The 14,295-nt window shown below is 46.5% G+C and overlaps 1 protein-coding gene across 2 annotated transcripts in view; it reads right to left on the bottom strand.

The window, feature by feature from the left end:
• LIMD1 (LIM domain containing 1) overlaps positions 1-497 on the bottom strand; it is a 56,177-nt gene extending 55,680 nt beyond the window's left edge. Inside the window, exon 1 of one of the 2 annotated variants that reach the window (XM_053265405.1) lies at positions 82-497. The gene's annotated coding sequence lies outside the window, so the exon portion shown is untranslated. The remainder of the gene's footprint in view (positions 1-81) is intronic. The other variant, XM_053265404.1, reaches the window with a different exon arrangement.
• Positions 498-14,295: the final 13,798 nt, after the last annotated feature.

Raw genomic sequence — 14,295 nt, 5'->3', positions numbered from 1 at the left:
ACGCGTAAGGAGGAGTACGACGTCGCACTAAATTAAACGAGACTTACGCCCGGGCGGCTAATTATGCCCAGCATTACTCACTCCGGCGCGGGCGCTGCCTGCTACTTAGTACCGTTTGCCTTCTGGACGAGAAGTTCTCGTGGCACTTTGGCTGGCGGCGGCGGCGTCTGTGCTAGGAGATCACGCTCCTTTCAAGGCGGCCCATGGCGCTGCGGCCGTCGCTGCGGAGCGCCCTCCCTCTTCGGAGGCTGCCGTTTCTCTGTCCTCCTGCTACCCTCTTCCCGGTCTCGCTGTGGGCCGTTCAGGCAGGCACAACTGGGGCCTCCTCTTCTTCCCTTTCTCGGCTCTCTACTTGCCTGGCTGGAGGAGGAGGAGGCGGCGGAGGCAGGAGGGGAGGAGCTCCGAGCAGGTCCCGTTGAGTTTGCAACGTGGTTGAAAGAAAGAGACAGAGATGTGTCAGCGCCCGTTGGCAAAGGCTGAGCCAGCCGAGCTGCTCAGGATGAATTGACTCTTTCAGTGGAGGGGGCGGGGAGGAGGGGGCGGGCCACGCGGGACAGCCCTGCTTTTCTCTCGGCTGGACCAACAGTAAGGCCCTTCAGAGGGAAAGTACTCCGCCTCAGAGCCAGTGTGCGGTTTAGCGCAGAAACCTGCTTTCCGTGCCAGCACTCAGACTCCCAAACATGTGAGCTATGACGGCGAGGTCCTCGGAAGATCTAAAGGCCGTGTGTAAATGGTCGCCTCAGGCACACTTTTATCTTCAGGCACAACCACCCTGTGAGACAAGTTGGGCTGAGGCTGACCGGCCCAAGTCACTTCTTGCCTCGAGAAAGGAACTGAGCACCTTAGAGACTTCAAAAGGCACTTTCCCTTTGGCTAATCATAAATAGCCTGCCACATATCCAGAATCAGCAGGAAAGCGCTTCCAGATCTGGGGACCTGACTTTGAAGCAGGGCTGAGGCCCGCCGTGGCTCCTCTCACATGAGCAGCTTATTTCTATGGTCTGGTAAGACTGCTGGCACTTAAAGCACTGCCAGGATCCTATGCTCCCTCAGCAGGAACACTTTAGTCGACAGGAGCCAGACAACATCAAGTTACGCACACTTTGGCTGAACAGAGGAGAGACCAATAGGCACTGGCACAACATATGGAACTCTAGTAGTGGTGCTGCTGAAATATGTAATTGCCACCGTATCATTACACAATAGACACACCCCTGCAGCCACAGTGCACTATCCAGAAGCATATCCGCACCTGCTGCTAAGAGCACTCAGGAAGACTCTGTGGAAATTTCATATGCCACACTACTAGTTGTTTATACATGAGTTACCTGTATAAACATGAATTCTCCTTTCCTCCCGTAAACCAAACAGAAGCATAGTAAGGTCATGTAGATACAGTTGATTAAAGAGAACCACCTTCTCATCATCTGCTGCATAGGTTGGATTTTGTAGTTAATCTAAGCCCTTACTAAGCCCTTACTTATTTTATAACACCTTTAAATAGGTCTTTTACGCAAAACAAGCCTGTGTTGTAGATCATTAATATTCTCATCTTACATGGGGAAGCTGAGAGGCAGTAGGCTATCCACATGTTATATTCAACACACATAGAATCCATACACAGTGTACACACATACACATATACAGATCTGTGTACACACATTATATTGAACACAGGCACAGCAGTACCCTTCCTGTTCATATACTGAATTTCAAGGGGCCCATACCCAGGTTCATGTTTAAAATGAATGCATGTGCAGTCATTCACAGAACAAAATGTACATATGTACAGACACCTGAACACACACACAACATAACATCTAAATAAGGCTAGTGGCTTGTCCAAAAATGAGCATGGATCTTAACAACCATACCACATTTAATCTCATTGTTCTTTTGGCTAGCTCCCATATTCCTTTATAATCTTATTGGGTCATTTCTACCACATCACACACATGGTATTTTGGCAGGTGCAGCACATTAGGAAATTTTTAGAATGCCTGCATAAAAGGAAAGACCTATTCCTGTGTGTGTTTCTCTGTACACATATCAACTGTCCTCCTCACAGGAAACAATTCTGACTCAAAAGGTTGAAATAATGTATTTAAAATTAAGGTTCATAATAACAAGTTCAACACCATGTTCACAGACACAACTGAAAACAAAACCTAAATGTGTTCTATTGTTGTTGCTTCTTAATGCTAGACAAGCCTTAAATAAAAACCACTGTAATCCAGCATTCTGTTCTGGATGAAGAGACTGACCTGATTTGTATCACTGAGATCTCCTTGGATGAGGCAGCTGGCCCTGCCTTAGTATGACTTTCTTCATTTGGGTACTATTGCAACAACAGCAGAGTGGGCAGGGGAGGTGAAATTGACACGATCCTGAAAGCTTCCATCTTCCTCACCAAATGTCCTGTCCAACAGATTATCTCTACTGAATGAATGAATTTACCTGACAGAGTTCCTGAAAGTGTGCTCAAAAGCCCAACCTCCACAGTCATGGTTACAGCATGGTTACACCATTTGCCTGAAGAGTCAAACACTATAATTGTGGGCAGCTTCTTCTCATGATGCAGAACCTGGCATTCCAATCATGGGAAGAATCTGAACATGAGAACAGAGTTTGTCTCTGCAGACAAATACTGTACACCATGGACAGTAGGGGGTGCTGCTTCAGTGTGCACTCTCAGGGCACTGTACATGAGTACAGCATCCCCAGTCTGATCAAGGCTTTCATGTATCCCCCACCCCGCTTACCCAAGTGACTCTGTTCTTAAACTTACAGAAGTGATCTCACATGTACTGTTGCAGTCTCCCAAGGTTCTTGGTCCTTGGGGAAGGAAAGCTCTCATTTGTGGGTTCATAGTTGGAGGAGCTGCTGCTGTTGCTACAGAGTCCCTGAGAAATCTACTCCCCTCCCCACACACCAAGATAAACTAGGTCCTCCTACCCATAGAGCAGGAGACCCAAAGAACTTACTTGCCAAGGGATCTAAAGCTCTGGAGACAGCCTGCTCAAGGCAAGTGCAATCAAATACAGTGGTCCCTCTACTTACGAAATTAATCCGTTCCGAATGCACATTTGTAAGTCGAAAAGTTCGTAAGTCGAAAAGTGGTTTCCCATAGGAATGCATTGGGAACAGATTAATGTGTTCCGGAGCCTAGAAAAAAGACCCAGACCCCCAGTAAGGCTTGCAAACTGCACAGGAACATTTCTTTTCAAGAATAAACAGGCAGTAAACAGGCAGGCAAGTCAAGGAAACCGCATGTAAAATTCGTAAGTCGAGGAAACCCCATCTAAAAATTTGTAAGTCGAGGAAACCCCATCTAAAAATTTGTAAGTCGAAAAAACCGCATCTAAAACCGGATCTAAAACTGCCGTTTGTAACTCGAAAAATACTTATGTTGAGTAGTTTGTAAGTCGAGGGACCACTGTACAACCTACGGCCCATTTGAAGGTCTTCTCTATTTCATGGTGGAATAGCAGCAAAGAAGTCATACTTCTCTATCTACATTGCATCTGGATGCCACCCAGCAGAGCTATTCCAAGTTGTTAGAATGCTGTTCTAACCTCTTTACAGAAGACTCATGAAACCGTCTATAGACTGCTGCGATTAGTTTGCAATGCATTTTGCAGATAAAGTTCCCCAGATCCATTCCAGCATGGATGCCACTTTTATTTTGGAGTGTGTACCTGAAGCCACCTTAGCATCTGTTAGTCACTGTTGCTTGGATGAATTTCTGAGGGTCTCATCTGAACAAGGAGACAAGGTTCTTGGGGAAGTCCATACTTCAAAAAGTGTGCTTGATCTCTGCCCACCTTGATTATTGGTATGGTAACAGACAGGGCTGGCCTTAAGCAGTGGATGAGCCAGGTGGTTGCCAATGGGCACCTACCTGAAGCAGGCACCGAACAGATAACTTAGCCATGATAATACTGATATATGGAAGGTACTCTTTGTCCAGGTCTTTTTTATCCTAGGGCCAGCCCTGGTAACAGATAGCTAGATGGGTGAGCACAGTGCTTTGTTAAGTAGGATGTCAACGTGAATTACATTCACATATTCAGTTTCACATAATCAAGTGTAGAATAATTACTTGGTAAGATATCAAGTGATATACTGTAGATGGATATCTTAATCAGTCCTATGACATCCAAGTCATGAAACTGCCTTCTGAGAAATAATCAAAGTACTTATTTCAGTATGAAAGAAAATTACAAGCATGTATTGTGTGCAAACATGCTTGTTTATTTTTCACACCTGCTACTTTCTGCCCCATGACATTTCCTTTCACGAAATAATTGCTGCCCTTAACTCAAACATGATTGATTCTATTAAGAAACTTGTCTATGATTAATCGGGCTGAGGCTTTGAACTAGGGAAATTCCCACACACTGAAATACTAACGGCAAATAAGGAGGGGAGAAACAATCCAACTCAAACACCTGGTTTCATCATGCTATGTTCTGTCAACGACTTTGAAATCTCTTTACATAACAAGCTACAAGACTGCGCTTGAAAGCTAGGAGGACATTTAGCCCCCTCTTGAAATCTGTCTTAGTGAAAAATGAAATTGCTTGTCTGTGCAGCTCTGTGAAAACCTAACTAGAAAAAGGATGCAGGTTTCCCAGAATTCTTTCTTCTGCCCTTAAAGCTGTTTGCTTCTACTCTCCTAATAAGGAGAAGCAGGATGATGATGGTGATTGCACATGGCTCTGAAAATCACAGCCCCCACCCTCCATATAATATATCTATCTACATAAGAGGAAAGTGCAACAGCATGGTACCCGCAGACAGAAAAAACCCTTGTGTAGACCACGACTAGCTAGAATAAGGTTGGATAGATAGGGGTACCTATCCTGAGGGCCATGACATTAAATACAAGTTAGGCTTGTTTTTACTCTAAAGAAGCAGCTGTGCAAGGCCATCTGTATTGAAATAATGGCACAGAAGTAGGGAATGTTTAACCTTTTACTTTCATACTATTTGCCTTCTGGAAATTCCACCCCGAAGTGGCTATTTAACCCTAAAGTGACTATTCAAACATGAAAGCACCTTTTGTTACAAAGGCACTTTCAAGGTTAAATAGATGCTGTGGGGTACAATTTTTGGCAAGACTATGGTGTGAAAGTAAAGGGTTAAACATCCTCTGCCTCTATGCCATGGTATAGCTCTGGATCAGGGTCTTGTGTATACAGTATAAACAAGTCCTTAACTGGACAATGCATTCAACATCTCATTTAGTTTGGCCTTGAGCCCCACTACAAACCCCACCCACCTAAACCAATTCAACAGGATGTGAAGAGGTACTGACATGACATCCAAGGATACTTGCCTGGCTATTCTGTTTTACTTTCTGTCACCAGGAGTTAGGAATATAACATATTAAATCACAGAAACTGCATATAATTCTCTGTAAACTTGTATTTGAACAGGCTAAGCTGCCTCATTTCTAAGGCGCAAGATTGCATGTAGCTAACACTAGTTGATTTTTAGTTTCATCCCATCTTCCAAGGTCCTTTTGAGTTCTTAAATTCTATGGTTCCATCCCTGTTGCATTTAATCCATGAAATAGTGGTGGCTATGCAAAATGCTAAGACAGGAAGAACCAATCACTTACACTGTATTTGTTTATTTCGGCCCAAGGCCAGCATAAATACAAGAAAAAGAAACAGCAGCAACAACAACAACAAAATACACTGTCTTAAGGGTGCCCTGTCCCAGCACGACTGACAATCAGGCTGCATTCTTAGCAAGCACATACTGCAGACACAACCATTTCCAGGTTTAAGGGGGGTCCTGTTAAAATACCCTCCAGTCCCCCCGCCCCCATGTTAGTGATCCCTGGTGGGCTTACTGGGCAGCAGAGGTACTGAAAGCAGTAATGGTAGTGGCATTATTTTCAGTATTGGTGTGGCCAGAGTCACGATTTTAATTTGCCCACAAGCCTCATCCCCAACGTAGCATTGCACTAGAACACTACTCTGGGGGCAAGGGCACTGAGAGGAGTGCCAAGAAGGATTTAAAGAGGGCCCATTGGCAGTGTAGGTGTTGGAGCCCAGAACTTATCCAAAGATGCTGTGTAATGATGCTGGCCTCTCTTTGTATAAGAGACATTAGTAAGGTACATGGCTGTGGGTACCTTAGGGACAGTCTGCTCCCAGGTAAATCTGACCACCTGACTAGATCGGCTGGGAGGGCTCTGCTCCACTTGCTGATGCCTGCTGAGGCCTGTTTGCCAAGCATGTGGGACAGGCCAGGGCCTTCTCTTGTTGCCCCCAGGCTGTGGAACTCACTCTCAGCTGAGATCTGCATGGCTCTCTGCCTCCCAGCCTTTAGGAAGAAAGTGAAGACTGCCCTTTTTATCCAGGCTTTTGGCCAATGTGTCAGAAACCACCCAGACCTGCGGTCCAAGTCAGACACTGAACTCAGCAGGGGGTTCTTCAGATGAGCAACCTGAAGGCAAGGCCCTTGTGGAAGAGGATGACACAATCCCAGCCTCAGGGCCGATGACCATACAGATCCTATCAGACTCAGTGGAGTTGGTGGACCCCAAGGAGGAGGGCCTGGTCCAAACCATGTCCCCTATCACAGCCCCACAACAGCTTGGACTCCCACAGCAGTGTCCACTGTCTGACCCTGCCACAGAGAAACCAGGACCCTCAGACCCCCTACAAACAGGGACTCCTTGAATCCCAGAACCAGCTGCCTGACTTTCCCAGAGAGACCCTTCCATGATCCCTGAGACGATGACACAGCAAGGTTCGAGAAACCCTGCAAGCCCAGCACAAAATAGGGATGTGCATAAACCTATTTGGAGGTCCTTTTATGGGCCTTCAAGCAGGCCTATAAAAAGCAGGCCCTTTCGAACAACTGGCAGTTCAGCTGGTTCAAAAGCAGGGGGGATACCTTTAAGGGTGGGGGAGGGTGCTCTTACCCCTTCCGCCACGTTTCCCTCACTGCTGCTGCAAGTTAAAAGGGTCTGGTGGGGCGGCAGCGTGCCTCCCTGACACCCCGTTCCCTCGTCAGACCGGAAGTAACTGGAAGTACCCAGTGTGCATGCACATGTTGGGCATGAGCACGCACACGTCACCCTCGCTCATGCACACATGCCGACATGCGCAGGGTACAGGGTACTTCCGGGTACTTCCAGTCCAATGAAGGAACGAGGCAGCAGGGAGGTACACTGCCACCCCGCCGGACCCTTTTAAGTTGCAGCACTGGCAGGGGAAACATGGCAGGAGGGGTAAGAGCACCCTCCCCCACAGCACCCTCCCCCACTCTTAAAAGTATCCCCCCACTGGTTCCTTGCACATCCCTAGCGCAAGAGCGCAAGGCTGGCTACCAGGCATATGCCCTCAATGGGCTACTCATGAGTTGCTTCAACTTGTGAGAGAAGGATGTGGCCCTCCAGGAAGTCCTTAGAACAGGGCTGCTCAACTTTGGCCCTCCTACAGATGTTTATTTTATCTATCTATCTATCTATCTATCTATCTATCTATCTATCTATCTATCTATCTAATTTGTACACCGCCCCAAACTTTCGTCTCTGGGTGGTTAACAATAGCATAAAACAAGTTAAAAACATATACAAAAAACTTAAGACAATTCAACAATTTAAAAATAAAGCAGAGATTAAAACCTAAAAATTTGTAGGAAGCTGAGAAAGCTTGGGTGAAAAGATGGATTTTCAAGTGTTTTTTGAAAATTGCCAGAGATGGGGAAGATAGTATCTCAGCAGGAAGCGCATTCCACAATCTCGGGGCAGTGACCGAGAAGGCCCATCTCTGTGTAGCCACCAAACGAGTTGGCGGTAACTGGAGACGTACCTCCTCAGATTACCTCAATGGGTGGTGAGGCTCGTAGTGAAGAAGATGCTCTCTTAGTTGTTGGCCTACAACTCCCATAACCCCTGGCTACTGGCCACTGTGGTTGGGGGTTATGTGAGTTGTAGTTCAAAAACAGCTGGGGGGCCTAAGCGGAACAGGCCTGCCTTAGAAGCTGCTCATTTCTCCAGGAAACTTTGCTGTAGCAACAGCTCAACACAGGGAGCTCCCAGCTGGCTCCTTCAAAAACCAAGTGGAAGAGAACTCTCTTCAGCAGCACTGCGCTCCTTAATCTCCTGATGCATGATCTTGGAGTGTATTGACGACCAGCTGGCCTGCTCCTACGGCAGCTACTGAACTGTTAGCCTGTGCTCAGCCCCGCCTGGAGTGCTCCATCTCTGCTCCTGAGTCAGTCCCCTGTCTCTGCTTGGCCCCTTTCCCACATGTGCCTCCCCTGGCAGCATGACACAATGAGCTGTCCTTTGCTCTTTTACAACTTTTAGCTGCATTTGTCCTGTTCCTGTTAAAAAACATATTTATTGTGTTGACTGCTCTGAGGTCTTTGGATGAAGGGTGGTATATAAATAAACAAAATAAGCTAAACTCTATTAAACTACAGTGCTGTCAAATAAAACTATTAAATTGTTGTCTAAGAGTGCTTTTTCAGAGTCCAAAGGAATTGTATCTAAGCGCATATTTCAATTGCTGTCACTGAAATAAATGAGACTGGAGGTGATTTGTTATTTGATTTATATGGCTTTTGACTTGTACATTGCATATTCTAATAAGCAAAATAATAGCAAAGAGCAAAAGCAGAAGAGGGACAAAATCTGTATACATATATATGGAACCTGAAACTAGGAATGAAGAACTTATTCCAACCACAGTACAAGAACATTTGGTTGTATAACTGCATGGTATTGCTTACAGAGAGAACAGGATCCACACTAGTGTTGCTATAGTCAGTGTAACACTTTCACTAGCATAAGGATGTTGCTTAAGGAAGAAAAGTAACCTCTGTTTCAGACTAATCCTTGAACTAGCAGAAGATGTTGCACTGTTGACTAGATCCACCCGCTTGGAGAGGAGAGGAAGTGTTGGCAGTTGGGGAGAAGAAGGGGAACAGGATGATTTGGCCTGGGTACCATCAGCTGGTGACCTGACTACATTCCAATCTTATTTCTGATGCAGCCATCAAGCATCCAACCCCATGACCAATACATGTGACCATGGTGAAGCAATTGTGCCTACAAGGCATTGGTTTTCAGGACTGTACTAGCACATGGCAAGTAGGCTACCTGAAACACTAACACTAACCAGGATTTTGCTGAGTAGTGCACGTGACAATGCCATTCTGGGCATATGCCAAGAGTAATTCAAACAACCGCTTCTGCCATCTGCCTGCAGCAACCTGGGCTGAAATCAAAGCATATGACTTGGAGAATTTGCAGGGTCATGAGCTGTGTGCGTCAGCCTGTAGGTCAAATGAGACAAAACATTAAACTCATAATGATCTCTTCTGTGCATGCTTTTTCTTTAGAAATAATTGCCACTTGGGGTTGTCATCTGAATCAGGACTATTGTGTGTGCAGTGAAAAGTTTGACCTCTACCCCTGCACCATTTCCCCATTGATAATTGCCCCTGAAGCCATTATTCTCTCCCATCTTCAAAGCTATTGCAGGACAATGCAAGGCTCCTGGTACACTTGGGCACAAAGGCTATTTTCTTATACATTCTGAAGCAAATTTTGACTTTAAAACAACCCAGCAGAGATTGGATTTTGCAAACCTAAAAGTGACTTTGGATTAGCTGTAGCTTTATCAAGAATCAGAGATGAACATAGCACAAGAAGCATCATTTTAAATAGACTGTCAAAACATAGTGATTGGCTCTCCACATTATGGCCCAGAGACTATCACTGCTCCCATGCTGAGGAGGCAATGCTGAGGAAGCAGGACCAGCAGCAGCCCCAGCTCTGTATTTTGACACCTGACACCTGACCACAACATGAGCGAGCCCTAGAGTTGGAGACCCACTAGACGGTTCTCTGGGCCAGGACCCTCAGAACCTCACCACGATGGAGCAAGTCTCTTCCACACCAATGTGTCTCATGAGATCTGTACACCAGCACTAACTAAACTAACCAGCATGTTTAGTTTAGCATACAAATACACTACAGACCACGTTCCTGAAGTGTGAAGTTACATACATGCAGGTCAAAAGACCTATAAGAAGACAAGTGTCAATCTCAATTAGTCGCGAGCTGCAAGGCATCGCCAATGTATGCAAGTCCTCCTTCAGTTCCACGTGTATGTGAATCTGGACAGAGTCCAGGGTAGAGTCCAAGCCAGGGGAGAAGGGAAACCTGGTCTCATCTTGTTGGGCTGGGGGGTGGCGGTGGCACATCATCTGGAGTGTCCTCTGTGGATTTCCGGGCAGTCTGGCATCCTCCTGCAGAGGGGAAACCTCACTGGGCTTGTCTGCAGCTCTGGTGGAGCTCCTCCCTACCAGGAGGGGGTGGAGCGTGTGGTGGCTTGCCCCATGTGGGCATAGCAGGGCAAGCCATAGGTGACTTCTCTCCTCTGGGTTTTAGGAGGGTGAGCCATATCTCCATGATGTGATGCAGTGGCTTGACCCCTGTGGGCATAGCAGGGCAAGCCGTAAGTGGCTCCTCGAGGTTTAGGAGGGCAAGCCGTGTCTCTGTGTGCTCAGTGGCCCCTCCCCTCTGGGGTTAGGGGAGCAGGCTGGTTTGGCTCCGACTCTCGGGCATTAGGGGGGTGAGCCAGCTCCTGGTACTGGCGGTGTCCCGAGATGTGTTCTGTGTAGATGTCTCGGGACCACCAGATGGCATCAGACATCATCAGTTGCACATGAGTTTAGCATAGCATTTACCCACTCTGCAAGCTCTCAGTACCGGCTCGTTGTTGGTCCCAGCCCACCCACCCCCGGGCCCCAACCAATAAGGCATGGACGGAGACAGAGACCTCATAGCCCCACTCCTGAGTGCCTGTGCCAGTGGGCATACTTCTGCTGCTGCTTCTCTCTGACCTCCACCATGGCTGCTTTCCAGTTTTCAAATGGGATGGTGACATCAACCATGATTATTTTCTTCCATTCCTCATCATGGACCACAATGTCAGGCCACAGCTGGCTTCTCGTCCCGGACACAGCTCGGTTGATGGAGAGCTGGGATGGCCGCGGCCAGGCAGTTCATCACTGCATTGTGCCAGTGCTTCCAAGCCATTGAGTGGGGTTGGCAGCAGCACAGCACATCCAAGCATGATGGAGGTACTCATTGTTGGGGGTCATAATCTGCAAGACGGGATAGAATTTTCTGTTGTGGACAAGTCATAATCTGCAAGACGGGATAGAATTTTCTGTTGTGTACACTCCCCCAGAAAGAACAGGTTAATAGCTCTTGGACCCAGGTCTCACCCTGGTGCCTCAGGTTGAGGTTGTGGCCAGGAGCACATTTTACCAGCCGGTTGGGATTGATTCGACAATTCTGATGTTGTTTGTCAAATCTGAGACAGGTATGTGCTAATCCATTATTTCAGCCTGGTGTTGTTTGAAACTGCACACAAAAGGATTTTAAAATTTCAGACATTTTTCAGCAAAGTGGCACAGTCTGTGTGCTAATATAATTAATAGGCTCTGGGCCAAATTGGGAGGGGTGGTATAAAAATTAAACAAACAAACAAACAAACAAACAAATGTTTTGAATTAAACTTGTCATGAATTTTAGACCTCTAAACATGCTAACAAATATTGATAATAATGCACAGATCCTAATATCTGATGAAGGAAGAATAACTGATGTATTGAATTCATTATGGAGATAATCCACAAGGAAATTGGTCCATGCAATCTCTACGAAAATGAATGGGAGGTACACAAGAGCATGCTAAAGCCTTGCTTATGAGCAGCAACGATTCATTTCAGTTGTGCTTACACAGGGCAACCTCCCAGAGGACAGTTCTTCTTGTGGGTTATTGATACCAAATACATCTATACTTTTTTTTAAAAGACGTGTTATCAGATTAACTGGATAAAAACCATGTATGAGCATTCTCACTTATGATGCTAAAGGATCCTACAAATTGTAAACATTTACCACAAAAATGCTTGCTTATCACCAACACACATTAGTTTATCTGTGGTATTAACACTTGTTCGATGATAGTATTTACCATTTGTGGAAGCAGAAATTAAATACACTGATTTTTTTAAAAAAAATCTATTATTAATAGTAGTGTGATTTTCACAGCCAGTAGCATTTGCTGAGGGCCTTAATTGGTAGGAAACCTTTGAGGAGATACTTTTTAAAAGCTACCGGACACATTCATGAAGTATAGATCTGCCAATCATTGGCCATAATAGAGAAGAAAAGAACCTTAGAGGCGGTAAGCCTCTGGATTCCTTGATGCTGAGAACCAGCAACAGGAGAAAGCTATCTTCATCATTTCTTGCTTGTGAGATTTCAAGAGGCTTCTGGTTAACCACTGTTGGCCCTTTGCTTATCTGGTCCTAGTCATGTGGTTATATTTGAGAAGGGGCCAGTTTGGGAAGTGTGTGTTGGTGCATACATACATCTTAGGGCTAAACTTGCCAATACCATGACTTGACATTTAAAATCAGCCATGGGGTGTGGTGATTGGATTGGGACCATTACATTAACCTGTCCCCTCTGTACCATTTTAAACTACCCCCCCTTTAGCTGCTACTTGCCCTATTAGGGAAAATGTATAGCCACATATATATTTTCTCTAATGGCGTAAGTAGTAACCGGAAGGCTGACTAACATTTGAAAAATGGCAAAGGAGAAAAGGATTAAGCTCCCCCGTTCCCAGTACCACTATCGCAGTCCAATTCAGCACCACAGCCTCCACCCCACCACTGTGGCTACTTTTAAAATAAATTTATAAAGAGAAAGAACATCCAATCACAGATTTCCAATGTCTCATCTATATGGCAAAGAATATATAACACTACTGTTTGGTGAATTTTTGTAGTTAATTTTGAGTGAAAAGTTAATTTTTTGAAAAGGGGGCCATCTACCCACTGGTGCAGCTTGGGAAAAAGAAGCTGTTGAAGGCTGGAAAAATTGTTTGCCTTGATCGTATTTAATCTGTCTTTGTTGCGATCTCTGACACAAGCAAATTGTAAATTATCATTGGTACTAAACCTCTAGTTGCTGAAAGCAAAACTCAAAAAGTAGAAGATGTTGAGGCGATTCTCACAATCAGTGGAAAGCAGGCTAAGGGAGCTCAGCCCGCTTTCCATGGACCGTGGGAACCACCAGGCTCGCAGGCAAGCCTGGTGTCCCCAAAGCGGGTCACCCGTTTAAATACCCCTCCCCTTAGCCCAGGTTAGCACAGCGAGCACTCCGCTAACTCGGGTTTTCTGATTATGTATTGCCGCGGCATGGCTCCGCACCGTGGCAACACACGAGGAGACCCCCTGTCAGGAGGCTGCAAGCAGCCTCCTGGGCTCGGGGGTCTCTCCAGCATGCCCTGCGCACTCTTGTGGGGCATCGTGGAACTTCAAGGGGCTGCAGCCCCGATCCCTGCAGCCCCCGCCAGCTCCATGACGGAGCTGGCAGTCGTGTGGGCGGCCGATACAGCTGCCCAGGGCTGCAGCCTTGATCGTCTGCAGGGAGAGCTCTCCCCGCAAACCCCTTTACAGTGGGTTCTCATTTCAGTGGCTATCGAGTGGGATCCAGAGACCAGCTCATGCAAAGGGAAGGGGGCATGCTCAGTGGAATTGCTGACTTTTAAATCTTTGAAAAGTTGACACAAAACATTACAAAATGCCTTCGAAAGTCCCCATCTGCCATGCAGCATAGGGAACTGTTGATTTAAAACAAAACAAACACTCTAAGGCTACCTTGGGCTCATGGTAGGAGCTTCACAGTTCTTTAGATCCTGGTCATCAATATTTCATGTTCAGACAGAGACTATTTACCTTGTAAGCATCAAAATAGCGACTTTGGGCACAATCCAACCGGAAGCGAACAACACAGCACCAAAAGCTGAAAGGGTCAGGAAGCAACTTCAGCAGAGGACAGTTTACAACTGTGTTTTTCACTGTAAGGCTCAGGGGGCAGTGGTGGCTCCCCACCCACCCTAAATGAGGCCCTCTCTGTTAATTGTTTGTTGGGCCTGTGTGAAGCTTTGGCTGAAGCTGACTACTCTGCACAGTCCCCCCCTGGCACCATGCAGAGACACCCACTCACACCATCTGATGGAATTAATTTGATATTTAATTGATTATCAGTATTAGTTTGTACTAGTGGGCCCGGGCGCAGAGCATCTGCGCCTCTAGCTGTACACAGCCGTTCCCCGCCGTCTCAGGGACTGGGGGCAGAGCCAGCCGTGCCGCCGCCGGCTCCCTCCGCCTCACCCCCCCACATGCCGCCGCCTCCTCCTCCCTCCACGCCCCCCTAGAGTGCCGGGCCGGTGG

This window comes from Hemicordylus capensis, chromosome 6 (genome assembly GCF_027244095.1).
Source record: "Hemicordylus capensis ecotype Gifberg chromosome 6, rHemCap1.1.pri, whole genome shotgun sequence".
NCBI lineage: Eukaryota > Metazoa > Chordata > Lepidosauria > Squamata > Cordylidae > Hemicordylus > Hemicordylus capensis.
This window is presented reverse-complemented; position numbering and strand designations above follow the sequence as displayed.